The 12,106-nt window shown below is 38.2% G+C and overlaps 1 non-coding gene across 1 annotated transcript; it reads left to right on the top strand.

Annotated features, from left to right (window-relative positions):
• Positions 1–5,874: 5,874 nt before the first annotated feature.
• TRNAT-CGU (transfer RNA threonine (anticodon CGU)) lies at positions 5,875–5,948 on the top strand. Its single transcript has one exon. It is a non-coding gene; the product is annotated as a tRNA-Thr (tRNA).
• The last annotated feature ends 6,158 nt before the right edge of the window (positions 5,949–12,106 follow it).

Here is a 12,106-nt window from a genome sequence, read left to right as displayed (position 1 = left end):
AGTCACTCAATACACATAAAACTCAATTTTCCTCCTTAAAAAGTAGATATTTAGAGCACTGAGAATCTCCAGAGGAAATCAGGTTATTTACTGTCTTTCTGTTTGTCCAGGTCACACACTCCCAAGTTTATGAGTTGGACATGCTTTGATAGTCTCAAATGAGAGGTACCATGTGATGGGGCCCATTTAAATATGAAAACTACTATTCTCCCTGCTATGACATTAAATGACTTTCCTTTCCACTGACAATTTGAAGGGGGAGTGTCAGAACGAGGCTTCAGGAGCCAAATTATTTCATTGTTCAAGTGTTGCAGGCTAGTTGCCTAACCAGGAAATGCAGAATTAAACCAAGGAAGCTTATTTTGAGAGCAGGCCTGTCCCCAGCCATGATACATGTGAACAGGAGGTCAACAGGAAGTACTGAGCTGGCTTGGTTTATTCCTACAGACAGAGAAAGAAATAAAATCAGTGTTTACCAACTGGAAAAGCACAAAGCTGGTACACAGAGAAATGCTATTTTCAGGCTTCTAAAAAGGTATTACAAATAACACAAAATTTTAAGCCTATAATTAAAAACTATTTTAAAAAGGCTTCGATTAGGTTCCCTTCAAAATTAGACATTCCAGGCTGAAATAGATTTCTTAAAGGTGACTTCCACCTATGCTGGTTTCCCCTAATCCATTCTCTCTAACGCCCTCTTAAACAACAGACTTCAAGAGTAAAACCTATGCCTAGAGTCATCGAGAAGTTCAGTGTTCCCACTGAACACGTGGGGAATTCAAGGCCCCAAAGTTAAAGCAATTTATAAAATGCCACACAGCCAAGGAGGGGCAGGGGGAATTCAGGATCCAAGTTATTCATGAGGCAAAAGTTATGGATAAACTGAATTTCTTAGTGCCAGACACAAGGACACAACCCTTGTGGTGAAAGGTGCTAAATGCATTGTTGGTGTAATTTTGACTAGAGGCCGAAAGCGTGGTCCTGTGGGTCTAAACTGAGTAGGACTCCCCACGGTCAGAAAGGACGAGACCCTTTCCTCTTTTGGCGTCAATAGTCTCAACTGAAAAATGAGGTGATTTTTGGAGTTCTAATATTGTGAACCTAAGAAGAGAAAGGACTGAAAAAGGTGATACGATCTAGGGAAATAAAAAATAAACGAATGGAAATGAAGATAATTATTTTGGGCAAGAGTAGTTCATAACATTCAGAAACCTAGTAGGGTTGTCTGAGGTCAATTGAACTTTAATAACCGAGATTTCAGACCAACATCAACACTTAAACCAGGAATAGCCCAAGAAAAGAATGGGCAAAGTACAAGATTAGGGAGTTCAAAAAAAGTATCTACACAAGGCCAATAAACACATTCAACCTCAATGGTATTCAAAGATGCAAATAAATGCAGTGGTCAGAACTTCACCTTTAAACTGGAAAAGACTGAGAAGGGTAGTGATAGCTCGTGTTGGTGAAGGCACAGAGACACTGATTGTTAATGAGGATGCAAACTGGAAAAACCCAATTGGACCCAAGGTCATTTGGATAACTGTCAAGTTTTTTAAAATGAGGAATACCTTCCATGGAGCAATTCATGTTCTGAGAATTTGCCTTAAAGGAAATAAACAGATTTCCACAACCAGTTTGGCAGATTGCACCTGGGCACAAATTCTTTGCTGCTCCTCTTAGCAAGTGGTCGAATCTATCTTCATCCCCTTTAATCTGGACTGGTCTTGTGATTAGTTTTGACTGCAAAATACAGCGGAAGTGATGTTGTGGAACTTCAGAGCCACACCTTAAGAGGCCTGGCAGTTTCCGTTTCATCCTTTTTGGAAGTTGGTTGCCTTTTTTTTTTAATTGAAGTATAGTTGACTTACAATATTGTGTCAGTTTCAGGTGTACAGCAACGTGATTCAGTGCATATATGTGTATATACACTCACACACATATATACATCCATTATAGATTATAAGATGTTGAGTATAGTTCCTTGTGCCATACAGTAAATCCTTGTTGCTTATCTATTTAATGAGTAGTAGTTGGTATCTGTTAACCCCATACTCCTGATTTGTCTCTTCCCTCCCTCCCCTTCCCCTTTGGTAACCGTAAGTTTGTTTTTATGTCTGTGAGTCTGTTTCTGTTTTGTAAATAAGTTCCTTTGTGTCATTTTTCAGATTCCACCTATAAGTGGTATATATTTGGCTTTCTCAGTCTGATTTACTTAGTACGATAATTCCTAGATCCATTCATGTTGCTGCAAGTGGCATGATTTCATTCTTTTTTATGGATAATTTATGTCCATTGTGTGTATATACCACATCATCTTTATCCAGTCATCTGTTGATGGGCACTTGGGTTGTATGCATCTTTTCCAATTAGTGTTTCATTTTTCACTTTCATATATACTCAGGAGTGGAACTGATAGATTATATGGTAGTTTTAATTTTAGTTTTTTTAAGGAACCTCCTGTTTTCCATAGTGGCTGCACCAATTTACATCCCCATCAACAGTATATGAAGGTTCCCTTTTCTCCACATCCCTTCCAGCATTTATTCTTCTTAGATTTTTTGATGATGGCCATTCTGACCCGTGCAAGGTGATACCTCATTTTGGTTTTGATTTGCATTTCTCTACTAGTTAGCAATGTTGAGCATCTTTCCATGTGCCTCTTGGCCATCATTATGAAGCCAGCTGCCTATTAAATCCAACTACTCTTAAAAAACTACCATGCTGTGAGGAAGCCAAAGCTTGTCACAAGCCAAAAGAGAGATCATGTGGCGCTCTGAGTCTCCAAATCTCCACATTGATGAGCAGAGCCTTTTTGATCTTCTGGTCCAGTTCAGCTGCCTGCTAAATGCAGCAGACAAACTACCAGATGATGCCATGTGGAGCAGAACTATCTAGTCAAGGCCTGCCTGAATCCCTGACCCCCAGAATCTTGAATAATAAATCACTGTTGTTTTAAGCCACTAAGTTTTGGGGTGACTTGTTATAAAGCCAAAGATCACAAACGGCATCATCCCGTTAAGCAAGGAACCATATGAGCTGAGGTGTTTGTTGAGGACTAAGGGAATGTGAACTGGCCAGTGGAAGAAGTGTCACAAACACTAGCCATGACCCTTGGACAGCTACAGGACTGAGGACAGGAGTAGTCTTGAGTACCTCTTCCACTTGAACAGTGTGTCTGTCTGGGTGTTAAACAGTTCTTTTCCTTTACTTTCCCTCTCCTGTCCCGTTATCAGGTACTAACAGCGGTGACCATGCAGCTCAGCGCTTAAGCTACAAATGTTAAAGAGAGAATATAACTCAAGAGGAAAAGAACAAAAAATGGATTTCACATGGGACTTTATATCTTTTTAAAAAAAGACTTATTTTAGAATAGTTTTACATTTATGAAAAATGTGCAGTGATAATACAAAGTTCCCATATGCTCCATATCTAGTTTCTCCTTTTACTAATATTTTACATTAGTATGTATATTACGTTATTACCTTAGTTACAATTAAGAACCAGCTTCGGTATGTCATTATACACGACAGCCCACACTTATATTCAGATTTCCTTAGTTTTTACCTAATGTCCCTTTCCTGTCCCAGAATCTCATGCAGGATAGCACATTACATTTATTTATGCCAGGTCTCCTCAGGCTCCTCTTGGCCATGACAGTTTCTTGAACGTCCTTGTTTCTGGTGACCTTGATGGTTTTGAGGAGTGCTGGTCGGGTATTTTATAGAATGTCCCTCAACGGAGATTTTTGTTCAGTGCTTTTCTCATGATTAGATTCAGGTTAAGGGTTTTTGGGAGGAAGACCACAAAGGTATTCATATCCCTTTTGGAGGACAGGGCTGGCATGCATCATGCTAGTTGGAAGCATTTGCTATTATTTGGGAGATTTTACAGTACGATTAAAAGAGGTACACATGAGTGTCACATTGACAAAGGGCAGACTGGTCATTGGTACTGTGTCAACTTGCTGAAAAGGAAACTGCTTTTCTAAAATCCCTTTCCCTACATGGTTCTGAATTAGAATTGGCCGAAAGAGAAACTTACGCAAGATTAGGAAGGTGGAAGTGAAGCAGTCAGTGCCCTTTGATGGTCACTGTGGTTGGATGCAGCTGCAGAGACACAGAAGGGCTGCAGCTCTGGCTTGTCCCTGCTTTCCTCCACTGTACATTCAGCTCTTCTTCCTGACTGAGGACCCCGTCTGCCTACCTCCAGGCTCACTGCTGGACACAGGGAAATGGACCCACAGAGGTGCCAGTTCTACAGAAGCACAGCTTCCTATGAGCCATCACTTTGCAGCTGCTTTTGGCAGGTGGTTGTGCTTTGCTGCTTAAATTGGCGGGTTGGTGACTTTTTCTCTGATCCTCCAGCTTCCTCCCTAGGTTTTCACTTTCCCCAGTCCTCCCACAGCTCTGCAAGATCCGATTCCTGTAAGAACATCTTTATCCCATAACACACAGTGATTCTGACTCTGGTACATCAAGAGATGAGAGACTGATCCTTGACCTGAGAACAGTTATAAAAGCTAGACAAATGCAAAACTGTGTAGTAGTTTTCTGTGCTGCTGTTCCAAATCACAGCTTTAGAGGCTTAAACAGCACAGCTGCATTATCTGACAATTGTGCAGGTCAGAGGCCTGGTTTGGGTCTTAGGGACTAAAATCAAGGTGTTGGCAGGTGTGCTGCCTTTTGGAGATTGCAGGGGAGAACCACTTCCCGCTCAGCTGGTTGCAAGTTCTCAGTCCCTTGGCTGTAGGACAGATCCCAGTTACCTTGCTGATTGTGAGGGCCATTCTAGAGCCACCACATTCCTTGGCTCATGGCACCCTTAGTCCATCTTCAAAGCCAGCAGCGTCGAGTCCTTCTCAAGAAGGTGTCATATCTATCTTCCCCACTTTTCTGCCTCCTCCTTCTGCTTTTAAGAGCTCACGTGATTAGACTGGGCCTACCTGGGTCATCTAGGATAATCTCTGTAAGATAAAGTCAGTTGATCAGCGACCTTAATTCCATCTGCAACTTTAATTCCCTTTTGTTATGTAACATGACACATTCACAGCTTCTAGGGGTTTGGATGTGGACATCCTCGGGAGGCCACACGTTATCTGAGGCATCAGAAAAAAGCCAAGGTAGTCAGGGTTTGAGAGACTAAGAAATTGAAGAGGAAAGTTCATTTTTTTCTTGAGGGAATTTGCCAATTAAATGTGAGAGTAAGAGAAGCCACACAGGAAGCAGTGGTCGAGGGCTTGCGGCAGTCTCACTGGGCTGGAGAGGCAGAGGCTGGAAGTTGGGGCTGCCAAGGGAGCTGAGGGACCGAAACGCAGACAGGAGGAAACTGCAGAGAAGTGAGCCTATAATTCTACATGCAGTTTCCCCTTGAAATGTATGTCAGCTCCAAAGCTGCACCTGTGTGGGGTGAGAGTAGAAGCTGGGGGGCTAACGAGGTAAGCAGAAATTTCATCCATCTTGGGCCCAGGGAGTCAGAGACTGGATTTCAGGGCTCACCAAGGTTGAAGGGTCTGGTAAACACCACAGACTCTCAGCTGAGACCCTAGGGATACTTTCTAGGAATAGGGGCAAAGCAGAAATAGATCAACGTTGATCTCATCACACCCCTCACCCCCATCTGCCTGTCAGAAGATTGAATCCTCTCTGGAGGAAGTCATTGTCCAGAGATTCTATACTTTTTCATATACAGTGTCTGATATTCAGTAAAAAACAAAAACAAAAAACTCCTAGGCATAGCAGGTTACAGAAAAAAGTAACTGAAAACCAAGAGGGAAAAAACCCAGACTTACAGAAGCAGATCTATAAACAATCCAGACACTGGGATAATCAGAAAGGAGATTAAACAAATGCTTTTTCAAAAAGAATCAAATGGTGGGGAGGGTATAGCTCAAGTGGTAGAGTGCGTGCTTCGTATGCATGAGGTTCTGGGTTCAATCCCCACTACCTCCTCTAAGAATAAATAAATAAAACCTCATTACCTCCCCCCACCAGAAAGAATCTAATGGTGAATGTATAACTAAAAAGAAACCCTGAAATTAAAAGTTGAGTAGATGGGCTTCATAGAATTTGAGATGCAGCAAAAGAGAAGATGAATAAAGAAAAGATGGGTCAGTAGAAAGTATCCAGTTAGAAGCAGAGAGAAAAAGAGATGGGAGATTCTGAAGAGAGCAGAGGAGACACATTGCCCGTGGTGAAAAAATCTGACATATATATAATTAATATCCTAGAATATGAATATTTGAAGAAAAGTGGCTGAGGATGTTAAAGTTAACATCTTTCATTAAGCCACAGATTAAATTAGTTCTACAAACTCCAAGAGAGAAACTGGATACATCTGAAGAAAATAAAAACACTAATTTGAAAAGATAATGTACCCCAATGTTTATAGCAGCATTATTTACAGTTGTCAAGATATGGAGATAACCTAAGTGTCCTTCAACAGATGAATGGATAAAGATGCGTGTGTGTGTGTGTGTGTGTGTATACTATACTTGGCCATTAAAAATGGAATTTTGCCATTTGCAACAAAAGATTGACTTGGAGAATATTAAGTGAAATAAGTCAGAGAAAGATAAATACTGTGTGTTGTCACTTACATGTAGAATCTGAAAAATAAGACAAACTAGTCAATATAAGAAAAAAGAAACAGACTCACGGAGAACAAATTAGTGGTTATGAGCAGGGAGAGGGAAGGGGAACGGGGCAAGATGGGGGCAGGGAATTAAGAGGCACAAACTACTATGTATAAAATAAATAAGCTACAAGGATACAACATACAGCACAGGGAATATACCCAATATTTTATAATAACTAGAAATGAAATCTTTAAATAAAATTTGTGTTCACTATGTTGTACACCTGAAAGTGTGTGCTACACACTTTAATACACATTTGTGTATTAAAATGTCAGTAATGTTTAGCCTCAATGTTGAAGGGCTGTGGATAATTCTAACTGTATTCTTTGTGTTTTTCCAAGTCTTCTATATTTTTGTTTGCAAACAAAACAAGTTGAGTTAAAATGATAAAAATAAAGGGACATAAATTAGTATGTAACAAAGGTGTGATGAGGCCAAGACTAGATCTACATGCAAGCATATCAGTAACTACATTAAGTGTAAACAGTCTATACACCTCAATGAAAAAGCAGACTGTAAAAGTGGGCAAAGAAAATCAAGAACCAATTTTGGGCTGTCAATGAGAAGGACACTTTAAACATAAAAAAATAAGTTAATAAAAGTAAAAGGGTGTTTGTTAAAACATAGAACACACAAACACTAATCAAAAGAAAGGCGAAGTGGATTCCTTAGTATCAGACCAAGTAGACTTCAGAGCATGAAATACTGCTGGGATAAAGAGGGACATTACATAATGCTAAAGGGGACAATTAATCAAGACAACATATTTCAAAATGTGTATGCAACTGAGAACAGAACTTCAAACAGACTGAGCAAAAACAAAATTTGTAAGAGAAATAGACAAAGTAACAAATTTAGTTGACAACTTCAACACTCTTCTCTCAGTAACTGATTTTTTAAAAAGTAGAAAATCAGTTAAGTATACAGCAGAACTGAACAACACAACACGATCAACCAGCTCAACCTATTTCATTTACAGAACGCTACACTGAACACAGCAAAACACACGTTTGCAAGTGCACACACACGTATTCTGGGCCGTATAACAAACCTTAAGAAACCTAAAAGAACTATAATCATACAAAGTATGTTTTCTACTATAAAATTAAAATTTAATAACAGGAAGATAATTAGTTTCCAAATATTTGAGAATATTCTAGATTAACAGATTTCTAAATGAGCCATGGGTCAAAGAGAAAATCAGAAAGTAAATTAGAAAATGTCTTTAGTTGAATGAAAATGAAAACACAACACATCAAAGCTTTCGAGGTATAGCTGAAGCAGTGCTTAGAGGGAAACAGATAGCATCAGAATGCCGACAGAAGAGAGAGCTCTCAAATCAAAGGAAAGTGAATTCATCCAAAGTAAGTAGAAGGAAGGAAATAATAAAGATAAAAGCAGACTGATACTGAAAACAGGAAAAAAAATCAATAAAAGACTGAGTCTTTGACAGCTTGTCAATTGTAGTGGTTTTTCAGACTGAGAAGAAAAGAAGAGACAAATTGCCAATATTAGTAATTAAAATGAGAAGCGTCAATGCACATCCTACAGACATGTAAAGAATAAGGGAATTTGATGAACAATGTTATGCCACTAAATTTGCTAATATAGATGAAGGACACATACCTTGAAAGGCAAACTACCAAAGTTCTCTCAAGAGAAATAGATAACCAAAATAGCCTTATATCTAAAGTTATTTGTAGCTTAAAACTTTGTCACAAAGAAAAACTTCAGTCCCTGATAGCCTCACTGGTGAGTTCTACTGAATTGAAAAGAAAGAAATAATACTAATTCTGTAGAAACCCAGAAAATAAAGAGTAATATCCTACTCATTTTATAAGGCCAGCATTATCTGATCAAAAAACCAGAAAAAAGACATTACAAGGAAACTCCAGATCAGGATCTTTTATGAACACAGAAGCAAAAATACTTAACAAAATATTAGCAAATCAGGTCCAGCAAAATGTAACAGGATTAATACATCATGACCAGGTGGCATTTATCCCAGTAACAGAAGGCTAATTCAACAAATAAAAATCAATGTACAACTATAAACAAAATGCAAAAAACACAAACATGTAGAGGCTAAACAATATGCTACTAAACAACCAAGGGGTGACTGAAGAAATCCAAGAGAAAATTAAAAAATACCAGGGGACAAATGAAAATGGAAACACAATGATCCAAAACCTATGGGACACAGTGGAAGCAGTTCTGAGGGAAGTTTATAGGAATACAAGCCTACCTTAGGAAACAAGAAACATCTCAAATAAACAATCTAAACTTACACCTACAGGAACTAGAAAAAGAAGAAGAAACAAAACGCAAAGTTAGCAGAAGAAATAATAAAGATCAAAGCAGAAATAAGGAAAATAGAGACTTAAAAAAATAGGAAAGATCAATAAAATAACAGCCAGTTCTTTGAAAAGATAAACAAGACTGATAAACCGTTAGCCAGACTCAAGAGAAAAAGATGCCCAGAGAAGTCAGAAATGAAAGAAGTTACAACTGACACCACAGAAATAAAAAAAGATCATAAAAGATAACTATGAACAATTATAATCCAATAAAATGGGCAACCTAAACGAAATGGATAAATTCCTAGAAATGTAAAATCTCCCAAGACTGAATCAGGAAGCAACAGAAAATATGAACAGACTGAATACCAGAAATGAAATTGGTTGTTGGGAATTTTTTAAACTATTCAAAGTCCAGGACCAGATGGCAAACGTTTAAAGAAGAAAAATACAAAAACAAATATATGTATGTATATTCATGACTGGGGACACTGTACACCAGAAATGGACACATTGTAATTGACTGTACTTCAATTACAAAAATTAAGAGTTAATACCTATCCTTCTTGGACTATTTCAAAAAATTTAAGAGGAAGGAATACTTGCAAACTCATTCTACGAGGCCAGCATCACTCTGATACCAAAACCAAACACCACACAAAAAAAGTAAGTTACAGGCCAATATCACTGATGAACCTAGATGCAAAAATCCTCAACAAAATATTAGTGAACTGAACACTACAGTAAAGGGGTCATATACCGTAATCAGGTGGGATTTGTCCTAGGGATGCAAGGATGGCTTAATATTGGCAGATCAGTTAGTGTGCTACACCTCATTAACAGAATGATCATATGATACTCACTTTTCATCTCAATATACACAGAAGAGGGTTTTGACAAAATTCAACTCAACATCCTTTCATGACAAAAAAAACTCTCCACAAAGTGGTATGTATGGAGGGAGGGAAATACTTTAACATAAAGACCATATACAACAAACTTAGAGCCTATATCAGACTTAGAGGAAATGCTTTCAGCTTTTTACTGCTAAGATCAGGAATAAGACAAGGATGCCACTCACTTTACTTTTATTCAACATAGTAGCAGGTAAGTTGTCAATTCTTCCTAAATTGATTAGAAGGCCTAATACAGATATCAATTCTCTTTGAATCTGAGCTACAGATTTAAAGAAATTCCAATCAAAATCCCACCAAGTGTTTTGTAGAAATATGGAGAATCAAAAAACCTAGAATACAAAAAGACTTTGAAGAAGAATAGCTGAAGGATTCACAAGATTGGATCTCATCACTTTAGTAATCAGGACAGTGAGGTACTGTCTAAGGATAAGATAAGCATATAGATCAATGCAGCAAAACAGATCCACACATATATGGTCAGTTGCTTTTACACAAAGGTGTCAAGGTAATTCATGAAGAAAGAGCAGTCTTCTTAAAAGGTTTTGGGACATTCTGACACCCATATGCAGGAAAGAAGAAAGAAAGAACCTCAACCCTTATACTTTGGTTCTTTTATATGTTACAAACTCAAAATGAACCAAATACCTGAAAGTTAGAAACTGGAATTTAAAATATCAAGAAGGAAACACTGGAGAAAACCTCCATGAGCTTGGGTTAGATCAAGATTTCTTAGATAAGACACAAACAAGTACAATCCATCAACTAATAAAAATTGATAAGTGAAACTTCTTCAAAATTAAAACCTTCAGCTCTTCCAAAGACAATAAGCCAAGCTCCAGAGTCAGAGAAAATATGTGAAAAACACACTTCCGTATCTAGAATATATTCAAAACTCTCATATTGTAATCAGACAACCAATTTAAAAAAACATACAAAAGATTTGAACAAACACTTTAACAAAGAAACAAGAGACATGGATGGCATATGAGCACATGTAAAGTGCTTGAGATCAGTCACGAGAAAAGCACAGTAAAAGCCCAGTGAGATACCATCCTCCTGTTAGGATGGCTAAAATGAAAAATCAGAACAAACAACAGAAGGGATCATACCAAATGCCGCCAAAGGTACGGAGCAACTATAATTCTCGCATTTCTGAAGGTAGTGCCAAATGGTACACACAGCACTTTGGAAAAACACTTTGGCTGGTTTTTTTTTTTTTTTTTACAAAATTAAGTATTCACTTACCATACAACTCAGTATCCCAGTCTTAGGTGTTTACTTGTCACAAGTGAACACAAGTCCACACAAAGCCCTGTCCATCCATGTTGTTAGAAGCTTTATTTGTAGCAGCCAGAAACTGGGAACAGTCAAGTTGTCCACTTAATAATGAAGGATAAACAAATGGTGTAGCCATACAAAGGAATACTACCCAGCAACAACGAAACCAACGGCTGACACACACTACAACATGGATGAATCCCAAAAGCTTTACGCTAAATGAGTCAGACATGAAAAAACTTTACATCCAAATTCAGATGGAATCATTCCATTTTTTATGTGACTCTGGAAAAGGTAAAACTACAGAGACAGAAGTCAGATCAGCAGTTGCCAGGAGTTAGTGATGAGTGGGGGATCAGTTACAAAGGAACACGAGAGAATGCCCTAGCATTCATGTACCTTGATTATGGTGGTGGTTACACAACTGTTCTTATTTGTCAAAAGTCACTGAATTGTACCACACATCTAAAAAGGGCTTAACTACTCTATGTAAACTATACATTAAACTGGCTTTTAAAAGAGAAATTAGTTCTGTGTGCCCAGTCTAAAAAAACCCCTCACAACATGAGAGATTATAAATAAATGCATTTAAACATTTGGTAACCTGGAGTTGGGGGGAAAAATTTCAGTAAGTAATGAAATATATCAAAAAGTTTGATAAAATGTTACTGAAAAACTAAGTACATCATAATAACTCTTGCTTGTGTTGGCCAAATTTTTTATTCTGTTGAAGGGACATTGTGATTCAGGAAGTACCGAAATGTAAAAATGCTTAAAGAGTTTTGTTGAACAACACAGTTGAAGAAGTTCAGAGGACTTTGGAAAGTCAAGGGAAAGCAAACAGATGAAGCATGGAGTTGAACCACAAGGCAGGACAGCAGTGAGCGGGAACAGACTGGAGAAGAACCTGAGCACCATGGCGTGGGTACAGGGCTGCAGGGATGTGTGGAATTAAGAGCCCGGTCAGCCATTCAGTCATG

Source organism: Vicugna pacos, chromosome 20 (genome assembly GCF_048564905.1).
Source record: "Vicugna pacos chromosome 20, VicPac4, whole genome shotgun sequence".
Classification (NCBI taxonomy): domain Eukaryota; kingdom Metazoa; phylum Chordata; class Mammalia; order Artiodactyla; family Camelidae; genus Vicugna; species Vicugna pacos.
The sequence above is the reverse complement of the archived record's forward strand: the minus strand, read 5'-3'. Positions and strand labels throughout refer to the sequence as shown.